The sequence below is a fragment of the Stegodyphus dumicola genome, chromosome 9, assembly GCF_044657685.1.
Source record: "Stegodyphus dumicola isolate Sdum_Otavi_A_Nest chromosome 9, ASM4465768v1".
Lineage (NCBI taxonomy): Eukaryota > Metazoa > Arthropoda > Arachnida > Araneae > Eresidae > Stegodyphus > Stegodyphus dumicola.
The window spans coordinates 146,965,971-146,990,301 of NC_140776.1; the positions used below are offsets into that span (position 1 = coordinate 146,965,971).

Sequence of the window (24,331 nt, forward strand, 5' to 3'; positions counted from 1 at the left end):
TTTTTTTAAATATATATTTGAAAACGAAATTTTTCCACAAAGACTTTTCTTCTGCTGTTCAAAACAAAATAATGCTGTTGCATTTAAAATTATACACAGCTTTGCTTCTAATAGAATCCTCACTACAATTTCTCAATCTGAAAAAAATGTTCTTGGATAATCTGTTACAGAAAATATTTTTCTGATAATTTATTTTTTATAGTTATAGTAAGATAAATATTCTCATCATAATATTCTTTAATGAAAAGGAATATCTTAAATTATTATCACAGAAAATAATTCGATTGTTATAGTTTACAACATACTATCTTCACTAGTAAGCTACCATGTTATTTGCAGTAGTTTACTTTATATAGATAGAAACTAGTTACATAATAATCTACGATGTGTTCTTCAAAATGTAAACAAATAACAAACGACTTCGATTAATTTCTGTAATAAATTAAAAGGATGTGAAAAACCTTCCATTATGTGTTTCAGATTAAGCACAAAGTTGTTGATCACTGGGTACTTTTAACAGGAAATACTACTTGTATTCTTTTTTTTTATCCCTTCTATATTATTTAAGAAGAAACCACTCGAATGACTGTGCTAGAACTTTAGCAATATCTCTGCCACATATTAACTACTTTATTTTTATTTTCCCCAAATTCTTCTTTTCCTGCCGTCGTCTTCCGTTTAATTTTAATTAATTCTTCCCGCCACCCACAACCGTAACCACCCGGTTTTCGAACTTTATCCCTAAAAATAAAACGCTTTAAGAGGAGTTCAAAACATGCAGAAGCCAAATTAACTCAACTCCTTGACAGCAATTTATTTTTCGACCCGCCTACGAGCCCTGGCAAGTTGTAATGGTTGAGAAGGCGAAAAAAAAAATTGAAGCGAGAGAAATAAAAATAAAATCAAATTCCAACTCTCTGGGTCCGAAAGTTTAATTAAAGCATTTAACACTCCACTGTTGCCAGATTAGGCGAAGCGAGCGCATGCAATTATTTAAACGGCTCCAAGTCGGGGATAAGACCGGAGATGATAAGACCTCTGAATGATGAGAGCAGCAGTCACAGATAAGCTGGAAAATAAATCCTTTATTTCCTTTGACTTTGCGGACTATCTGTTGATCGCGTAATGCAGAGGAAGCATTAATAATGCAAAGAGGTGAGAAACTTGATGAGTTCTTTGTAAACTGATAGAACGTAAACTTCTCTGTATCTGCAGCAGCGGTTTTTAAACCGACGTGCTGCGGCACGCTAGCGCGAAACAAACAGCGTATCGTCGTAGTTTAAAAGGCAGAAATTGATGAATTAAATAACTTATAAAGGAAAATTTTAGAAGCGCTATACTCTTTTAACGTTATAAATGCCTATAACTCGAGAATCATAGTTTCTGTTTCTACAGTTTTCGAATTTATAAAGTTTGTTTACTGAACATTGTCTCAGAAATTTTATGTTACGTTATCAATGTAGATTTTGTTTCTAATATTTTTATATAAACAAAGACATTTATTTTCCGTTATGTTATTATATTCCTATAAAATGAATAAAATTTGATAAAATCCTTTTTTTTTTGGTGGATAAAATTATTTTATTCAAAAACAAAATTTAAAATTTATTTCACTAAGCGCATTTTTTTTAAGTTAATAAATTATACATCAGAAGTTCGGAAATTCGGCAAGTTCCGACTATATTGATGCAATGTTTTTAAACATGTCGGATTAAAATTGTATACTGCTGCCAAACGATTCTTTTTCCTTATTTAATACACTGAGAAATGAAAGTACCACCTACGGAATTTTGCAAATTTTAGTGAATAAAACTTATTATTTAAAATTTGTCCACACTCAGCTGAAAAGCAAAGCTTCTGATTCCTGTTAGTTCGACCTGTGTCCAAGTCCCGGTGAACGGGCTGGCTGGATGGAAGTTTCAGTGGTTTTCTTTATGTAACACGTTATACGAGCCAGTTTCCCTTCCAATATCCTCCACGAAAGTACCTGTTTCCATAGACAGAGCCCTTGTGTTGCTTTCTTTAATCAACTAACCTAACCCATTATTCAATGTTTCACATGGACTTTCTGAAAACTTAAACCAATTTTGGAAATGAAGAGGAAGTTTACCAGAATGGTGTACTAATGTACTAAGCTTAAAAAAAAAAAATAAATAAAAATTTAAAAAACAAAATCTGAAATGTTTCAGATTTTAAATTACGTCCAAAGGGGCGTTTTTTAACATTTTGTGTGTTACCTTTCTTTATTAAATATCATGTTCCTCGCACTTAAACCATAAGATCCAGTGCAACAGCAATAATGCAAAATAGTTTTAAAACGAGCATATCTTTAGAATTTCCGATACAGAGACTCACGCGCTGGAGATAAAAATGTTTTTTCTGCACAACGTTGCCATTGCTCGCTTTGAAATCCTTGAGTTTGTTAATCAAAAATTCGTCAAAGTTTTAAAAAATAGGAAATCGATCATAAAACAAATTTCAAATTTCAAATTTGGTCTTCCACATGCTCATATTCGTTGGAGGATTACGTTATTCAAAATTCGATGACTCTATGTACCGTTGTTTTATCACAATACGAGAAATATACATACATTTATGCAGATTTTTCATTGTTTAATTTCTTCAAATATAATGCAGGACTCTAACATTTTGTGGCAACAGTTTGAAAAGTGAACCGACATTTATGAGTCCGACGCAAAATGCCAAAACGAAACTAATAGTCTTTCGGGATTCAAATCCCTTTGGACTAAAAAAAAAAAAAAAAAAACTCAGTGGCGTAACAGACCTAACGGGCCAATGCCTGCAGTGCCTCGAAATCTGCTTCCTTGACCGTGCGCCCCGAGGTGCGTAAGCATATGCCTGAACAAGTAGTCAGCTTGTCGCAGGACCCCAAGCGTTTAGTCCCTAAGCGAACTTGGTACTCATTTTCATCGACCCAAATGATGGAAATCAAGGGATGATAGGCTGAGTCGACCTTGCCCAATCCGGGGATCGAACCCCGGACCTGCGGTGCTGTTGCGCGATGAGCTAGCCACTGCGCCACCGAGCCTTAACAGAATGATGTACTGCATACTTAATTCTTTCCCCCCCAAAAAAAATCCTTTAATCGAAAGAAATCACGTGCATTGAAAAGCAATAAATGTTCTTTACCCCCTCTCGCCCTCTTAGGTTTGCAAATACTGACTTAATATTCTACAGTGACAGTCGCGGCTCTGTAGACATAAAATACATGGACCCGGTTCCTTCTGCTCAAAAGAGCAGCCTATGCTGTCCCGGTGGGTAGTGGCGCAAGCCACCCGAGTGGAAAGCACGATGACTATGGTTCATCAAATGGCCGCCTGTGGTTCATCAAATAGCTATGGTTCATCAAATAGCTAATAATATGGAGGCTAGGAATCAGAAGGTATATTGTCCTAATCAGTGTGGTGAAATACATAGTTAAACTTGACTTTACCCCTTTTGAATCCAATAATTTGAAACCTAATTTCTAGGTTGCATAGTTATGTAATGAAGAAAAGAGTATCTCCAAAAAAGGAGCTTTGTTTGAATTGATAATTTTAGCATGCATAATTGTAATAATTTTAGTATAACTAATAATAATTTTAGTATAATTAACTAATAGTAATTTTAGTATAATTAACCAATTAACTTTAGTATAATTAACTAATAATAATTTTAGCACAGTTAACTAATAATAATTTTAATAGAATTAACTAATAGTAATTTTAGTATACTTATTTTAGTATACATAGTAGTATTACCTGCTCATATAAGATTTTTTAACCCTTTGGAAGTTTTTAATATTCAAATGGTTCTCATCTTTTTTTAAGATCCAGTTCGTAAAATACTTTTAAAATACCAGTTTTATCACAATCTAAATAATTTATGAAGAGAGGAAACCAAATTTTACGTAAGATATTAAGATTCAAAATACATACACAGTTTACATAGACTGATACATAGAGTGATTCAAAAGTTACGCACATCAAACTTTCAAAAATTGTTAAAATTCCAGAATGGAAACTAATGGCAAATGGTTTGGTGGATGTCGCCCCAACATTGCTACAAGTACAGCTTCATTTGAATTTGCATTTGTAGTCTAGCTCTAAAATTGTTTGTTTGCTTCAAGATAGAGACGAGTTTTCAGAACGAACATTTACGATTGAATATTACAGGAGTTGGACAAAAATATGGAAACACCTTTCAAAAAATATGTTTCCTTGCTTAATATGGTGTAGGAAACCCGTTGGCATCCAAAACAGCTTGCAGTCTTCTCGGAATGGAAAAATACAGTTCCTGTATGTTTGCCAAGGGAATATTATACCATTCTTCCTGCAAAACGGTGGCAAGTTCAGATAACGATGTTGGCGGCGGATAACGAGAACGCACTTTCCGTTCCAATGTAGACCACAAAGGTTCGATAATATTCAGGTCTGGTGACTGTGGTGGCCAGGGGAGATGGGACAACTCATCCTCGTGCTCAGAAAACCAGTCCTGGACAATGTGAGCTGTGTGAACAGGGGCTTTGTCGTCTTGGAAGACACCATCACCATCGGGGAACAAAGTTTGTACCATGAGATGAACTTGGTCGGCCAAAATGTTCACATAAGTCTTGGCAGTCATGTTCCCTTTCACAGTTATCATGGGGCTAGCAGAGAACCACGATAATGTCTGCCCAAACCATAACGGAACCCCCGCCATGTTTCACTCTTGGCAACAAGCAGTCTGTATTATAGGCTCGAGATGGCGTTTTCCAGACGTAAACTCGGCCAGAAGTGGGAAACAATGTGAAAGAAGACTCGTCAGACCATATTACTTGCTTCCACTGCTCTATAGTCCAGGCTTTATGACTTAAACACCACCTTTTCCTGTTACGGGCATTAGCATCACTGATGAGTGGCTTCTTAATTGCAGCACGGACAGCAATTCCCTGTTTATGAAGCTCCCTTCTAATTGTTTAGGTACTCACAGGGTTCGGTAACACAACATTCATTTCAGCAGTAACTTTTGCAGCTGTGGTCTTATTTTTCGTCACAATTGCCCTTATAATCGTCTGTCACGATCACTCAGGACACACTTTCGTCCGCGCTGTGATTTAGCAGATGATGTTTTTCCGCTTTTCAAATATGCGGAATAAATCTTTGATACAGTACCTCTTGAAACACTAAACACCTCGGCTACCTTGCTTACGGAAGCACCTACCATACGTGCTCCAACAATTTGCCCACGTTCGAAGTCTGTTAACTCTGACATAATGCAATGACAACCTCACATAACAGTACTCCGACAACAACTGAACTGTTTAGCACATTTATTTAAGACACAACTAAATTTCTTGTGCAAATCTTCACACAAAAGAAAAATTCCTCCAAAAGAGAAAAATTCCTCCAAGAGAGGCTGAAATTAATTGAAATAGCTCCTTCTAAACGAGAAGTTCTTTCTATGCTAGATGATTCCCACTTGGGGAAATTTCTACGAGAATTTGTTTTTACAACTGTGCAATAAGATTAGTATAACAGGAAAATTAAAGATTGGAGTTTAAAGTGATTGATTTAATTGTAAATATCGATGAATATTCAGTTACCAAACTTAATTTGAATCAGATGTACACTTAAAAAATTATCTTAAGTATTTCCATTGTGTGTCAGAAAAACCTACAGCTGCCTTTACGAAACCTTAATATTTTGATTATTCATCTGGAAATTACAAGTCAGAGTTATTCTTTTATTATTCTCTTGCTTCTACTGGAAGTTTAATCTGCTTTTTTCTCACTGTGTCATTTTCAAGTACTTTTTAGGGTTTGCTTTCAAATGTTTCCTGGGGTTTTATTTGTCTGTATATCAGTATGAGAAAGTACCATTAATCAGATAAGAATTTTTCCAGCCATTAAAGCTTTAGATATTGTATTTAGTTTTTGTGATTTTCTCATGTGTAAAACGAATACAAGCCACTTATCCTTAGAAAGTCCTCCCGTAAGGAAACCTCATTCTCAAGCAAATAATTTTAGTATGTTTTATTACAGTCAACTAATCCTGATTGTTGCATTTTATGATTATGCATATTTTACTGACTAGCGCATGGCGTCGAATTGAAGTTTGTTAGTTGTTTTACGGTGTTGATGAGATTTGGCATAATTCAGCATAATTTTTATTTAGGGACTTTTCAGTATCATTTTTCAATGAACAATTAATTTTCCTAGGCAGTTATTTCTATTTAATTAACTAGTATTTTATTTATTTTGTGCTTTTCGGATTTCTTTCATTTCACGCTTTCCCAAGCCGGCCTATAACTCAGATTGTGACTTCTTTTCATAACTTGTCATTCTACTTAATTCTGAGTGTTTTTATCAGTCTTCATTTTTATTTGCTTATTTATTTATTATCTAAGTAAGGTGGCTTAGGAAACCTGACTTTGAGGATGTGCTATGATTAGTATTTGATAAGGCTAGCAGTTCTGATACTCTCTTGTCATGATTATAAAATATTGCAAATTTCGCTTTAAACTGTATAGCTCATTATACCTCTTCTAAGGTTTATTATTATAATTTGATAAATTACTGTTTGTATTTAACTCTAATTTTGCATTTAATCACCCATAATTTAATTTGTAATTATACTTTCTTCTCCATAGAAAAAGGTTTTTGTGCAATATATTAATTATTATTTCGTTGTCTAACTTTCAACAAGTTTTTAGCTGTAATTAGCTGCCTTAACGCTATTATCTTTATTTCATGTTTTAATTAAACATTTCAATTTACGAATACTAAAAATATTTACTACAGTTTGAAGCACAACAATGAAGAGACGTACGAGCGAAACTACAGTTTAAAAAAATTACTTTTAGAGAAATAAAACAGCGATTCGAAAATAGTTACTAATTTCTCATTCAAATAATGCTTTTCCTAAACAGCTTGAAGACCTCTTGAAGCGCAAAAAATGCAAAAGTTGCATTTAACTAAGCGTGAAAATGATTAAGTATAAAAATTTATTTGTTGTGACTCATTATTTTTCACAATTATTGCGAGAGAAACAAAAATAATTTTAATTTTCTTGACATTTATATATTTAATAATACAAATGATCTCAAATTTCCGCCTAGTTTATAGCTTTTAAAAAATTTCACTTTTTTTTTCACTTCCCAATTATCACTTTGATATTTTATTAATATAAAATCTTGTATAAGTTTATTTCTCAAAATACAAACTCAACGAATATTATGTACTGAATTTTGTTCTTTAAAACGCCGACAGAGGGCGCTACATATCCCACAAGGCTAAATGATTCCTTGTTTACACGAATGCCATATTTTTGTCTTACGACTATGCGACATGAACAACAGCATGTCGTTAAAGGACTTTGATTTAAAGCATTTTGGGAAGGAACCGTGAAGGTAAGTTATAATAAATTAATGCATGAAAACGTTTTTTTGATGCTCAAAGTCATAAAATGTTGAGTTATTCGTATTTATTGAGAAGATAACAAGGATAAACTACAGCTGATGGTACCCACTTCAGAATTAATCTTACTTAAATGATATTTAAGATCTCATGTCTATAAAAAATGAACATTTTCTTTCTTTTAAGCAAACTATATTTCGTTTCTATATCGAGCTCGTATATCGCTTAAGATGTTCAGCAAATTAACATTCATAGATTACTGATTTAAAGAATAAGGAAATTTAGAAATAAAAGAAGAATGTTAACAGCATAATTTATTAGCAACCAGTGTTTAAATTTGCGTTATTTACAGTATGAATAAATGTCTTTCTGTGGATATTCGTGCGTTAGGAGACTTTTAGTTAAAAGTAAAAACAGAAAGCTTTTTAAAACTAAGGTGGCTAATTAGTGGCGATAATTAGCATTTACCTCTATATTTAGATATTTCCAAGTCCAGGCTGTCCACTATAAATCTACTTTACGAATTTATTTACCTTAATGTTTCATGAGTATAGCATGCATAGTGTATAATATTTGTATTATAAGTTAAGTGTATATTCATGAGCATGTTTTTGATATTTGTCATCATATGCTGGCAATGGTATTAGCATGAATCTAAATTTTAATTGTTTTAAAGTAGTCAGTTGAGCAGAAATACTTTACACAAGCTGCTACTTGACATGCTAAACATCTATGGATATATAGAAAGTATAGCTGCAAGAGAATACAGTAGTTATTTATGTTGAGAATAATTTAAATATGTGCTGCTTTAATAACAGCATAATGTAAACATCAGTTAGCTGCTTTCTGTAAACTCACCTCTGGTTGTTTTCCTCCTCAACAATGATTTTTTGCATAAAGTTTCCTCTGATGCTTATACGAGTATTAGAAATGATTCAATAATTTCAATAGTCATTCATGTCTTTGATAATTGCATCTTGAGAACTCCTTTCTGTAGCCCTACACAAAGCCGAAAATTATTTGAAGAGATATATATGTAAGAGTAAGGGGAAAACTTTAATGTAAAAAATTATTGTTAAGAAGAAAAATACTTGTAGTGAGTTTTCGAAATTTTAACGTAGGGCTTCTATTTTTATTTTATAAAAACAAAGTGTAAGAATCTACTTAAATGCTTTAACTTTTACAAAAATAGGAAATACAAGTAATTGGGCATAAACATAAGGATATTTAAGAAAGAAATAAAAAATTTAAAGATAAAACAAACATAATAAAGAGGCTGTTCACACATTTTTTAGACGATGTATATTGTATTCACAAAACTAAATTACATAAAATCTTGTGTTTTAAATGTTCTATTTGACATCCCTTATTCTGAACTATCTTTTGACACCGCAATTTCCAGGATAATAATGCCTTTTGAAGTGGCAGAAGAGATATTCTATCCCGTTCCTCCCGAACAGCTTTCCAGAGTCCTGTTAGGGTTTTGGGACAACGTTTGGATAATGCAGTTTTTAAAAGTCCGAAAGCACAAAAATCCATAGGTGACACATCGGTAGATTTAGTAGGGATATCAGTGAAGGGTATGACCTCGATACCAGTTTTTTGTTCCATTTCTTTTAGGAAATTTACAGCGGATTTTGATGTGTGACTGCTAGCTTTGTCCTGATAGAGTCTCACAGATTGATGTCACTGTGGGTAAAGCGATGGTATTTCATTCAGAAAAATTGGCAATAAAATATGTTCCTGATAGTATTTGGAGTTAATCGTGACATTTCTTTGCAATCTCTTTATTTTTAACTTCCTATTATAAGAAAAATCAGCAACGATCATGAATCCCTTAGAAAAAATTTCTTTCGATTCTTTGAACCATGTACTTAAATTTTTTCCTCCTCTTTTATGATAATAAATGGCTCTTTTTTTTTTTTTTTTTTTTTTTTTTTTTTTTTTTGTTACAATCATTTAAATACACCCACATGCTTCATCTATTGTGACAATTGATTTCCAATTTTCTTTGGATAAGTGTTTCTCATATAAATTCTGCAGCGTGTCCTGCTTTGAGCGATATGCTTTGGAAGAAGACGATGCACATTGCGTTTTTTCGCTTTCTTAAGATTTAAATCAACGTTTATCATTTTGTTTACAGTGGACACCGAGCATTTTAATGATTTTACAACTGTCCTTTGACTAGGGGGATTTTCTTTTAACATTAAACAACGTACCTTTGCAATAGTCGAAGATGTCCGTTTTTTCCTTGGATACTTGTTTGGAATTTTTGTTCCACTTGAGGCTCCAATTTGACGTTTTTTTTCCTTTCTTGTTGATGATATTACCTATCGACGCTTTAGATATCACAAAACCATGACTCTCACATCGGTTTTGGAGAACGGAGTATGCATATTTCTCTTCGGAAAGAGTGTAAATGTAGCCTTCGAACAACTGCTTTGTTAAATTCGCCATTTTGAATAAAAACAAAACTTTCAAGCCGCAGACGATAATTTTGACTTTTAAAAACATAGTACAATTGCAATTACTTCTTTTCCAGCAAACGAATTTTTACTACCGCTTACCAAAATCGTCTAAGAAATGTGCGAACAGCCTCTGTATATCAAAAAATTGCTCAAAATAAGGAATAAATTTATTTTTATGACCGAATTTATGACAGAAGTTGTCGCACCTTATTGTTTTATTCTTTTACGTCAGTTAATCTTGTGGTAAGCCGAGGTGTGTACTGGGTAAACTGGGTGTTCTTCAGAAAGATTTTTAATGAGGCTTAAAATTAAACTATTTTAAATATTTCTAGTTAAAGATATTGTCATTAAACCTGAAATATATTCTGCAGTCATAAAATATCTTCTTGTGGGAATATTGGTTCATCGAGTTGAAAGCTTATTCAGAGTAACGTGAAAGAAGTTCAGTGAGTAACATTCAGAGGTAGGGTCAATGTAAGCCAAAGTACGAAAATGACATGCATAATATGTATGTGTTTTTGTCAGGATAAATTAACAAGCAAACAAAAAGAACAAGAATATCTCAAATTAGAGATAAATTTAGCAAATCTACAACTCATCATTGGAAAAAACTAGTTCGAGGGGAAACTAAACTAATCCATTTCCTCTCGGTTATTAATCTGAAATACTTGTACTGCGGCGAATAATTCTAAATACATTGTGAACGCTTCAAGAAATCGAACTACAACTGACATAAATGAAAAAAGTTAGAATTTTTTTACCCTGAAATATGGAGAATTTGTTAAACAGTCCCGATCATAAATAACTCCTTTTGCAGTTAGTAAAAATGTTTTAATTTAATTGAATAGAAAAGTTCTAATAAATAGTATGGGGTACTTTTGTATTATCGCAACTATCTTAATAGAAATCGACAAATTTCATAAGTCGCCAAACTGTGGCAGCCATGCGCATAACAATTCTTCAGGTAACCATACAGATAACTGTAAGTTTGAATAAGCAATGTCGCCATTTTGGTACATGCTGTTTTGGTTGTGTTAGAAGCTCTAAAGGCAGATTTTTAGTCTTCAGCTGAATTTTTAAATATGTGTCTGTGGGATCTGTCTGCAAACGAAGAAAGTTCTGTGAAATTTTTGCAGGAATATGATATTTTGCTGCTAAGGCGAGAATGTTTAGATTTGCATTTGATTATATTGTATTTCATTATTAATATATTGTTGCGTTTTTTTCTAATTCTTCTGACACCAGTTGTTACGTTATTTTCTTCCTTCACGTTCGTACGGGGTTTGTGTGGATTTGGAGTGAATAACGACGACACTTGATGAAGTATCGAAACGCACTTTATTTGCCAGTATTGTCAGGACAGCTCCAAAATACGTTTTACAGTCGTCGATGAACTACTATAAACACGCTGACACGATCAGCGGCACAGCCTTCACACTGTCAGGCTATCACGCTGGAGACAGCTTCACTGCAATGTACCAGAGCACAGCTCCCGACTCTGCTCGGTCGTTCTCGGACTGTCGAGACTCTCCACGCTACAACTCGAGATGCACTCGACGACACATGAGTACAGCTCCCGACTCTTCGGTTCAGTCGTTCCCGGAGCTCAACACGCTCTCTCGACGATGCACTAACCGCGATACACTAACAGACTCCTTCGGTGTACTCGACGACCCACTCGGTACTCGCTGCTCGGCTGTCAACTCGATCGATTCCGCAAGGATTGACTCGCTAGACGAGACATTAACTCGATACTAACTAACTCGCACTCTAGATGAGGCACACACTCGTAACTTGCCCTCTCGATACTAACATACTGCGGACCAGCAGGGTTTATATAGCTTTCGGCTTGTGTTCGAGAACATTCTGGGCTAAACAGGTAAGAACTCGTTCCAGAAAATTCTCCATCCGTCCATGGTATGTCGCCAAATGGGCGATTTCTCGCCAAATCTGCGTTCCTCGTTATTCTATGGCAACCCTAAAACTACTTTGCGGGGAAGCTATCTCACCGCGCCTGTACATTTCGTAACAATATTCTCATTAGTAGGGAACTTCTTGCATCGATCATCGTAACTGAATAGTCACTATAAGAAATGATCGTTTCAGCGAGCAGCGACAGTAAATAAATGAATAAATATACGAAATGTTAACGAAAATATAGCAAAGCATCAACCTTCTGTTTGGTGTCGACTGTATAGATTTCGAGGGCAAGAAGGTTCAGGTCTCCTTTATCAGGAGCAAAAAAACTAGGTTTCTTTTCGCCTAATGAAGTACCTATACCTGTTTGCTCTCGAAATCGATACACTAAAATCTACGCCAAACACAAGGCTGTTGCTTTGCTAATTTTATGTTTACTTTGGTCTGATTCTCTTCTCTTTTGAAATTAACGTGTTTCCTGTGCGTCTATATACGAAATATATATGCTCACAAAACGCATATCTACGTTTGTTATCGAAATATCTGTACTTTGTTACCGAAATTTCAATTTTACATGCAGTTTTTTCGTTGTCACATTCTATGAAGAGCTTGTTCCTTATATTTTTGATTCTGTTCTTACATTTTTCATTGAACTAAATAGGTAGTAACTAAGTACATTCAATTAAAATATTTAAAATAAATTCCATTTACGGTCAGAAGAAAAATACGTTCAAAAATTTCAGGTGAATCGAAAAAGACAAATAAGACTGAGAACAGTATTTAGAGAGAGAGATTTATTGTAAGTTCTAATTAAACGAAAGAATTAGTTTTATTATGCTTAGATCGCTTATTTATGTGTTATTTTAACTCAGAGAGTAAGTTCAGTTTCATTTTTTAAATACTCGTAGTTTATGATATGAATTTACCTGTAATGAAAGCTTTTTCTCCTTGCTTAAGAGAACGCAGAAAAAACAGTTCTACAGGAAATGTAACATTACAAAAGCTACTTTGTCAAATTTTTATTACTTATATAGAGTCTTTTGACGACTTCTAGTGTTCTGCAGGTATGGAATACAGCTTAATTCAAAAATTTGAAACAACAAAAAAAGTAAAATCAGTAAACTGGAATAGGTTAAACCGTACGTATTAATTAAAATTATAAAACTGCTTTAAAATTCTGAATTAATTCTGAAGAGAATTTTTCGTGGCGTCTGTACGAACGTATGTACGTACGTACGTATCTCGCATAATTCAAAACGAATAGTCTCAGAACTTTGGAAATTTTGTATGTGGAACTGCTATAACATGTAGATGTGCATCTCCTTTTATGGTTGCAATCGGCCGCACCAAGAGTATATAAATATATGTTATATATATCCACTCTGTTACGCGGCTTAGTGAGGTCAGTTACTTTATTCTTAGATGTTTGTAAATTGTGCATTTATAAAAATGATTGAATTACGTTGTTCTTATCTTCCGGTTAAGGTTTTTATGCTTTTAGTTAACCTGCATGTTATATAGCTGTATAATTATAAACAATTTAAAAGTTGTTTAAGTGTGGCTAAGCCTAATTTATTTTACCATAGCAGCAATGTTTGTTTACATTTGAAACATAGCAGAATAGTGGATTGGTTACCAATCTAGAGAAAATAAGCTTCGCAACAACAAAGTAACGTCTTCTTTTATTATTGTAAATTAATCTATTCTGGAATTATCATTTAAGTAATGAAATTATTCCATATATTGATTCAGCATAGCGTCCACTACAAATTAAATCAGTTTCTACGCCTTAAGTGTCCTTTTACCGAGTGAGACCAAAAGTAAACTTTCAGTTTTGTGCACCAAAAATCTGTTTTCTTGTCCTCTGGCCCAATGGCTTGTTTTTGAAAAAACTCTAATTTTTATTGTAAAAATTGAAACTAATTTTAATCGTAATTTTTTTAAATAATTTTTTAACTGTATTTTGTGTTTTATGTTTTTCTGTATCTTTAAATTTTTAATGAAGATATTTTGTGTTTTTATTATTTTTCCCATGCCGCGAAGTGAGAACTGAATTATTTGAATGAGAAATACATCTCTAATGAAATTCGAGGAAATAAGTCTTTCATATTAGCAGACAATAATGTCGCCAGCTTGTTTCGGGTAGAGCAGAATGCTTACGATAAGCGCATGCGCATTAGGCAAGCAGCGCTCAATCGTCTGTGAAAAACTGTTTATTTTCTTTTATACATCGTTTCAGATTTATTATAGTATTTGATTAGAACATATGGCAACGATTAGATAATTCTTCAGATGATGAAAATTTTTTTGTTTTCATTCTGAGTTACAAAATGATTGAGATGTAACCCTGTTAAGTGAACCTAACGCCAGAATATCGCTATGGTAAATAAATATAATGAATTCTAAAAAGCGCATTTATTCTATTGTGGTTTATGCGCTTTCGACGAAGTAGATTTAATTCAATTCAATAAGTTTAAGTGAAATGCAGGAAAAAATACGTCTAATTTAATATTCTGTACAAGGAAGTCATGTGGTGTACACATCAGATTTTTTTAACTAACGAAAGAAAATGTTTGTGGTTTTTGAATCCAATGTTTCCATATATAGCATCAGTGGTAACAAGCTGTTTAGCCATTTAAATCGGTGTATTAAATTTAAGCATTTTCTTTTTAAGCGAAAGATAGAAAAACGTTTTATTTTTTTCCATATAAACCAAAATCTTCTGAATAAGTATAATTAGATGTGAAATAAGGCTTATAAATTTTCATATTTTTATGAAATTTTTGGATAGTGAGGTATTATTGTAGGAGTGATGATATAAATTGAAAAATAAAATTGTCAAAATTTGGATTTCTAAAATTCTTTGGATTTATTAGTTTCATATTTACATAGAATGGAATAAAAATTAAATCATTTACATAAATTTAAGTTGTTTTATAACTGTATTCGAAATAAAGACAATTTCTGAAAATTTTCATTGGTTGTGGATATACAACCTTTTAAGTAGTTATAGCAACTGTTAGACAATGATTTTACCCTATACTCTACTAGATTTGGGAAATTTTCTAGAACGTGAAGGAAATTAGAGTACATCAATTATTAAATTTTCGAAGATTATGTAATTTCGAAACAAGGAAATCCGCCTATAAAAACTATGATTTTTATGTAAAATCTGGACTTCTGTTATAGGTTGTGAAAAATTAGGAATTATTCTGGTAATTACAATTATAGAAACGATAGCACATTTGTGCATACGTAGATCTTTATTTTCGAGAACTTTCATAATTTGCGCCTGTGTTAAATGTATTTGAAATTCTCTGATATATATATATATATATATATATATATATATATATATCAGAGAATTTCAAATACATTTAACATATATATATATATATATATATATATATGTATTTGTGCTTCTAAAATTTATAAGCAATATTACAATAAAAAGAAATATGCGATAAAGGTGGGTACTAAGAGGCAGTATTCAGGTTAAGAACTGAAAATAAAAAGAATTCTTATAATTTTAGTTCTAAAGAAATATGTTTCCTTTAAACTTGTCTACTAATTGCGTTGTAGTGAAATTTCTGGTCTGAACGATTTTCAAACAACTATCATATTGAGGGGTCAGGTACACTGCGAAAAAAATGGGACAGTTCTATATATCCGGTTCTACTGGGCCGATTAACGAAATTCAACTTGCGTTTTTCATGTCACGAAAGTGCGACTTAGGATATGTATTAGATTTATATACAGCATTGTTGTAATATCGGTATTTTGACGCAAAATCGCACTTTTTCTGAAATAACATACCAATTTTTTTCCATATTTCCACTTTACGACTCAATTTACGCCAAACTACCAAGTTTTGTAAAGATCGCGCGAGTAGTTTTTAAAATATTAGCTCTTAAAATTTTAGCTCCTCAATGTTAATTGAATTTGATATATATTGATTAAGCTCTCTTTTTTTATTAAGCTTATTTGATTCTTCATTTCACATATCGAAATTCAGTTTCATTCCGAATAAAATTCACCCATTTTTTCTGATTTATTTTTAAATAATTTTTATAAATTTTTCAAAAAAAAATTTGAATTATGAGCTATAAAAGTTTTATCATCATTTTAAAGTAAACGTATTTCTAAGCATGCATGCAAAATATTACAATTTTTTTATCCAAAATTTCCGAAGATATACGTTGTAAGGATTATGTTAATTTTATTAACAGTTAAATTTTAAGTTCCTTTCCTGTTGATTCTTAACTTCAACTTACTACTTCCGGCCAGAACGTTGTTTTAGAATCACGTCTGAATACATAATGAGGAGGAGCGGTATTTAACCGCGTAGTTCTACTAGCTGAGTTAGAGAGAATCAGAGATTCTGATTAGCGCGCGTCCGCCTTTTTGGCTACTCTCTCTCAAAGCTGTTATTACGCTCGGCCTACTCAGGCCCTTGATAGCTTCTCTGATCATGTCGTGTTTAAGGAGCCAGCTACGTTAAAACTTTGATAGCTTTGGCTATATCTCTTTAGTTAAGCTTAGTTTAGTTTAGTTCTTAATATCTTAAGTTCAAAGCCTGAGTGTTTGGTTTTATTGTAAAACTCCAAGGACTCTGTTAACTCTTATCTGAACAATAAAGGGTTATTTTACCCTTTTTGCTTGTTGTTTCATCTACACGAAATCAAGCGATTATTCGCTTACTAATTCTTAAGATTATTCACTTTCTACAGTAACTTAGAATCACACTATGAGAAATCCCACAACGTGAATTTATATATTGGCGCGTTTTAAAATTTGGCATATTTGTTGAAATCCATATAACATCAAATGTGGTTTATACACTTTGCTAAAGTTATTTGGAAGTAGAAACGACGTGACTTTTTTCCCGCCTCGTACACCATGTAAAAAGGTAGGAACGAGGTGACTTTTTTTCCGCTCCAGCATAATGGAAGGGAAAGGAAAATGGATTGCTGTATATTAAGAAGTTCGCCAAGGGAATTATTTTTGGCCAAAGTGAAAAAAATTCGCCAAGATAAGTTTTGGAATTTCTCCGTAAATTTCGCGCCAAATTTTACAAAATTTAATATTTGTGCATAATTTGAGTCGTAGAATTAAAATATGGAAAAACATTGGTATGTTATTTCAGATTTTTGTCAAAATACCTATGTTAGAACAGTGTTATATGTATATATATATATAATATATATCGTAAGTCGAGCTTTCGAGACATGAAAAACGCAATTTGAATTTTGTCAATCGACTCCGTAAAACGGGAGATATAGAACTGTCCCCCCTTTTTTTTGCGCAGTGCACCTTTAAGAAGACCGAAACATGGACTTTTTAAAGTTTTTACAGTAGACTGTGTTTACTGTAATCTCGGTTACTGTTATCATTCGGATTTGATATCGAATTGCCCAAGTTCCGACGGTTTGTACACAAAGACATGGAAAATACATCGTTTATTGTGATCGGTTAGTATGATCAGACTACTACAGAATAGAGTTTTTAAATTGATGTAAAGTCGTAAATTAAAGTCATGGAATAATAGGAATAATAATTAAAAAGTAGATTATGAAAATTTAAAAGTGACAAAGGAATGATGTCAAATAAAGGACAAACTTTTTAAACAGCATCGCGGGAATTTCGATTTCCGTATTTATCGGCGTATAAGACGCACTTTTTTCCCTTGGAAAATAGGTCTGAAAAGCAGTGCGTCTTATACGTCGATACTGCGTCTTATACGTCGATTTATTCGGAGTTATGCGATTTTTTTCTTGTCAATGGGTCAAAGTTTCATGGGATGCCGTGAAAACAGAGACAGTAGTTAAATCATTTAAGAAGTGTGACTTTAGTAATGCACTGGATGGTACAGAGGGCAATTTGTTGTATGAGGACTCAGATGCTGATTTAGAAGAGGTTTCAAGTGACTCGTCATTTAGCTCTGGAGATGAGTGTCTGGGTTTTGACGAAGAAGATTGAAAGGTGTTCTTTACCAGATAGAATGGGTATTTGCAGAAAATATTGCTTCGTATTTGTATTACTTTATATTTAAAATACTGTAAAATAAAATTTTATCTTTCAAAATTGTGTATAGAAAAGGGGAAGCGTCTTATACACCGGAAAATATGGTATTTAAAATTAGGCAAAAATGCAACCTTAGTTTAATGTAAATTTTGAATAAATATACCGATTTTGAGAGTTATCACACGCATATCTCTCTTTTTCAAGAGAAAGAATTTTCTTTTTCTTGAAAACAAAATTCCCTAAAAATATGTAGCCCAAATTAAGGTTGCTTCTTTTTGTATAATTTTAAATTTTACATTTTTTTTTATTAAAAGAAACACAACAAATTCCCCATGTACCACATAGTATCACATGGGGCTTACAGAAGTAAGTATGAAACACAATACAAAATAAACAGAAGAGAAAACTGAAATAAAATCAAGGACGATTACAAAGTTTTACAATGAATTGACAAAAAAATGTTAAAAGCACTTCTCTCGGAAATAAATTGGTAAAACTCTGGAGGCTAGTTTATATTAATTTTTTTCAGTCCCAGTTTCAAGACTTTTCTTTCGCTCTCATATTTAGGACATAGAAGAAGCACATGTTCAACATTCTCCTCGCCGCCGAGGCCACAGTCACAGACAGACTCGGGACTCAACTTAAATCTGTTAAAATAACTTTTAAAATTCCCATGTCTAGTAAGAAACTGGGTTAATTTGTAACTTGTGAAGAAATGATGACACGACAATCTCATTTTAATAGAAGGGAAAAATCTCTTAGTTAAACTCCCTTTATTTGAATTAATGAATTCGTGATTCCACGACTCCAGAATGCTTTCATACATGACCTTCTTAGAAAAGGAATTAGGGATATTGACAAAAGTGTCAATTTTCCGCTTAGTCGCAGTCTTAGGAAATCGGCTTGTTCGTTGGTGTTCGTCGATAACATCGCGGCAAAAACATCGCGGGCGAAAACGTCGCGGAGAAAACAACGCAAGGGGAAAACGTCGTGCTACAAAACATCCTGGGAGAAAACATCGCAAAGAGAAAACATCGCAGTTCTAAAACATCGTGTTACAAAACATCGTCATCGAAAATAAAGCGGTTGAAAAACTTCGCAGTTTAAAAACATCGTCGTCGAAAATATCGTGGTAAAAAATAATGTATCTACAAATCATCGCATGACAGTAACATCGCAGACATGCTTTTTTCAGGTTTTAATAATTGTAAATGGATATTCCCATAATTATTTGTGAGCCCAAGATGTAAAGAAGGATAAATTTTATTTTCACATTTTTTATTAACTAATAAATTTTTGCTCGAAATGTAAGAAGGAAACCTAAGCAGAGAAAATTAAATGCAACTTATAGATTATACTTTTCATAAAAAACTACCAGTAAAAAATTTATAAAAATTGATTTATTAATGGCCTTTGTTAGGTAACTATGTCGGTTTAAAATTCTATTAAGTGCTATAAGTTGCATTAACTTTCTATGCTTAAATTTCCTTCTTATTTTTTCGGCAAAAATTTATTAGTTAATAAAAATATGAAAGTAAAAATTATCCTTCTTTCCATCTTGCGCTCACAAATCATTATGGGAATATCCATTTACAGTTATTAAAGCCTGAAAAAAGCATGTCTGCGATGTTATCGTCATGCGATAATTTGTAGTTATTTTATTTTTTACCACGATATTTTCGACGACGATGTTTTTAAACTGCGAAGTTTTTGAACCGCTTTATTTTCGACGACGATGTTTTGTACCACGATGTTTTAGAACTGCGATGTTTTCCCTTTGCGATGTTTTCTCCCACGATGTTTTGTAGCACAATGTTTTCGCCTTGCGTTGTTTTCTCCGCGACGTTGTCGACAGCGATGTTTTCGGCTGTAACCCGTTCGTTCCCAACAACAAATGAAAATGTAACCGAAATATTTTTATCCTTTAGATTTTTCAGTTCTTTTTGAATCTCGATAATGATATTATTATTAGAAGAAAAACATTTTAAGATATCCAAGTAGGAAAGGGAATGAGTACAATTTTACATCAGCATGCTCTTTTCCGATTAGGGATACCTTCCGAGTATTAAGATTAGACGTGCAGCGTCAGTCAAATGATTCCCAGAAACGTTATGAACACTCCATAAATTAACTTTTGCATTAAAGACATTACGAACAGCTCATAACGCTTTTGCGTTTTATTAATTAAAACGCTGTGAAAATGCATATTTATATGTTTTTAATTATATTTATATTAAATTAGTTAAATTCCATATGCTATATTGAAGGGAATTATTTTTCTCATCATTTAATGTTTTCGTTCAGTTAATGTTATTAAAATAATCACGGGCGAACGGGTCACATTAAGCGACGTCTACTTAATAATAAACCGACCGCATTTTAAAATAAATCCCATATAAAACTTCTGGTAAAGACAATGGTAAAAGTTAATTTTAAGTTTTTGCTATTTAATGAAGCATATAATTTGCTTACATTTGCATTTCAGCTAATTCTTCGTATTAAATTCCCTGAATTGTACACAGTATGCTTCTTTTTACAATTTTATATAAACATAATACACAGTTATGCATGATAGAAAATTTATTTACAGTGCGACATCTTTTGCCCAATCTCTGCTCAGGTTTAACATAAAGAATTTCCGGCTACAAATACGACCAAAGACAGTAGGCATTACCTTTTTTTCGCCTGGTGCTGCTTGAAAGTAAACCCCATCTCTCACTTCGCCTTCTTTCCTTATTATTTTAAATGTTAACTGCGTATATGCAAATTGTGGGAAGCATTTAGAATCGCTAGTGTTGTGCAATTTAAGCAAAAATGTATTTCTGAAGAATTTGTTCGTGTGCAAGATAAAAATAATGTTTTAATGATCAAGCCAGCTAAAAATAATTATCAGCTAAAAATATTAATCAGCTAAAAATAATTATTTGTTTCTCTGTGAAGCTGCGGTCAGTAGATATTGCAGTTTTACGTCGATGACAAAGAAGTTACATTGTTTCTATTTTATTTAAACTATTTTAATATCTAGAATATAAGTAAAAGAGCAAAATACTAAGTAGAATATCATAACAAGTATACAAAGTTCCGCTGTCTTAAACCAGTTAGTTATTACGGCATTAAGATTAAAAGTGCGTTAAAATTATAGTATATTTTGATATTTTAAAGTTACTTGACATCATAGGTATTGAAAACTTCAGATTAAACATTACACTTAGTCAATGATCGACATTTTTTTATGTGTGTGTGTATGTTTGTTTAGAAACGAAGATGCAGAGTATGATGAATATAAATGAGCACAAAATGAAGCCATCTAAATAATAAAACAAAATCTAGCTTAACATGTTTGCAAGCATAAAACTAAGACAAGCAAATATGAACTATAAGAAGCTATTATTGTGGTAAAATTTGCTTGCTTAGTGTAAAATATTATTATTCAGCTAGATTATATTTCTGAAATTGCTTGATTTATAAAAAAAAATAGATAAGCGAACAATATGCAAAACAAGGTAATTAAATAATAAAAAAGCACCATCTATAATAATGTTATTAAAATATATTCATCATATGTAATAAAAATTATTAAAACGATTTAATTTGATTTTCACGCAATGAAAAGTGGGCGCTATTGAAAATTTTTATTTGATGCAATTTTTTATTAAATTAATTCTTTTTTGGAATCGTCATAAGGTAATTTCATCAAAAATTTTACTTTGAACGGCACAGAAATATTTATACAACAAAAGGTTGCCATAACGACATTTCGGTGATGAACTAGGAATAGAAGTTAGTTGTAAAGTTTTCGTTTCCGTATGATCTGTGCTAAGGCAAAACAAACAAATTTACAGCGTCATTTGACTGCACTAAGTCTTCCCGAAAACAGCGAAAAATGATTTTCGCATACTAGTTATAACCGATATTATTTTTCTAAATATCTCTCCTTTTGTAAAGTATGATTGTATAAAATTCTGTATGGTATAAAAATGGACATGTAATGTTTGCTTTTTAGAAGTAGGACGAATCCTAAATTTTCTCATGTACAAACCCGAATCGGAAAATGTTCTGGAATTTCAAGTCTTTGGAATCTTTCATACAAAGAAAAGTACCTGATGTGGATGCAACACGACTTCCTTGTACGGCCTATTAAATTATGCACATTTTGTACTTCCCTTCAGTTAAATTTATTCCTTTGAATTTCATTAGAGATATATTTCTAATTCAATCAATTCAGTTGTCATATCGCGGCGAGGCAAAAATACGTAAAAATTCAAATTTCATTAAAAATTGTAAAGTACACTAAAATCTAAAGCATCAAATGCAGTTAAAAACAGTTTAAAAAGTAATTTTTACAATTAAAATTATAGTTTCTTTGCAAAACAAGCAATTCGATCAGCAGCGTGCAATATAACGCTTCATTATGTTAATCTAACCGGTTATTTTATGATTTAGATCTTTACTGTCACTTTTCTTTCCGTTTTCCTACCAGAATACAAATTAGATTGAGTATTTATGCCGAGGTTGTTAGATTGCAAGACAGAATGTGTTTTTGCCTCTGAAGGCCACGTTACTAGAACAGCTGCCTCAAGTAAGATTGTATCTTTCGGCTTTGTTTTATAGTTTCTGATATTTAACCTTTTACGCCTGTGATATATTTCAGCCAACTTCACGTTAAGTGATTTGTGCAGCCCTTGGCTACTAGTTTTATATTACTCTTACTTTAAGTTACGTAGACACAAGTGGTAGGCTGACTTGTAAGCACCAGCCGTGCACTTATGTGTTTTCTCCCCCCTCCAATGGCAGATTGTTAACAGTTACAGTGTAACACAATCCATTAATCTATACAAGACCAGATGTGGTGGTTTCTTTAGATGGAGACACCTAATAGGTGGGTCACAATCTCTTCCTATGAAGGGGACGGACAGTTACAACCATGCCTTCTCCGGGATTCGAACCTAGGCCCTTCGGCTTCTCTAACCACTATACCGTGCATTTATATTCTAGTATGATTTAATAAAATGATTTGTTTTAATACCTTAAGGCATAGTAGTTCTTCAGACGAAGCGATAATTCGCTGCAAGTCTGTTAGGAGTTTGGACTTAGTTTATACTAGCAAAGAAGACTAAACTTTATAAGTGATTAATAGGAAGACAACATTTGATCTGATACAGTAACCATAGACCAATAGATAACCATAGACCAATGCTAGCAAAGAAGACTTAACTTTATAAGTGATAAATAGGAAGACAACATTTGATCTGATACAGTAACCATAGACCAATGCTAGGAAAGAAGACTAAACTTTATAAGTAATTATTAGAAAGACAACATTTGATCTGATACAGTAACCATAACCAGTAAAAGGTTCTCTTCTCTTATCATTCAATAGTTAACGAAAGGAATGCGGCCTTATTTCATCTTATTTTTAGTTACATGTTTATACTTTATCGTTTGCAATATACGCGTACACTACTGTCATAATTGTGTACGTCTTTAAAAATAATAAATTCACGATTTCATTTATAATTCACGATTCTTCATATGTTTTTTCCTAAAGCAAACCAAGAAATATTGGGCACGGAAATTTACCCCCCCCCCCAAAAAAAGCGCATATTAGTGTGCATTTTTTGGTAAATTTTTAAATAATATAAAAAAGCACAATTTAGCATTTTAATCAATTATATTTTCCTCCATTATCTACAATGTCTCGCCATCTTACGGGCAGCTTTTTATGCCATTGCTGTAGAAAGACTCTGGTTTTGACACAAAAACACTCGAAAGTTCATTGTGTACATCCTGTTTGGAATTTAATTTTTTACGCAGTAAAAATTTTGTAAAGCACGAAATAAGTGAAAATCACTTGAGGCAATATCTGGGGAGTAAGCAGGATGTGGCAAAAGCTCCCAATTAAAATTCACTAATTTTTGCAGTGTTGTTCGAGCCGTATGCGGTCTAGCGTTATCGTGATTGATGATATATTCACCAATCGTGGGCGTTTTTCAATCAATTCTGAGTTTAGACGGCAAAATTGTTCATCATAAAATTCTGAATTAACTGTTTGATTTGTTTCTAACAGTTCGAAGCGTCCTGATCGGGGTTCATCATCAATGCTGCTTTTTCCAACTTTAAATTTTTTAAACCATTTCTGGGCAGTCCTTACACTAATAGTGTGTTCATCATGTACACTATTAATTTTTATCGCTGCAAACCTGGCAGACTCACCACACGAAAATAAAAAATATAGCACAGCACGTTTGTACTGATCATCTATATTCATCTTTTATGAGTACTAAAATGCGCTCGATATTTACGTAAGTTGGTGATGAACTGAATAATATGTTAGTCAAACGATGACAAGTTGCAACAGGTTTAAAATTGTATTGTTTTAGTAAATGCGTCATAGTGAATTCCACGCATACTCTTAATGCGCACGAACTTATGGACTGACCCGTATTTTTAAGATGAGCAAGTGCCAAAATTTCAGATTTACGAGGTTCAGTTTAAAAAAATGAAACGATTTCACGCACTCATCATC

General features: G+C 32.7%; 1 long non-coding RNA gene across 1 annotated transcript in view; it reads left to right on the plus strand.

Moving 5' to 3' along the window:
• Window positions 1-7,283: 7,283 nt before the first annotated feature.
• Window positions 7,284-24,331, plus strand: part of LOC118195389 (uncharacterized) — a 123,928-nt gene continuing 106,880 nt past the window's right edge. The window contains exon 1 of the long non-coding RNA XR_004759240.2: window positions 7,284-7,389. This is a non-coding gene — a long non-coding RNA (uncharacterized LOC118195389). The remainder of the gene's footprint in view (window positions 7,390-24,331) is intronic.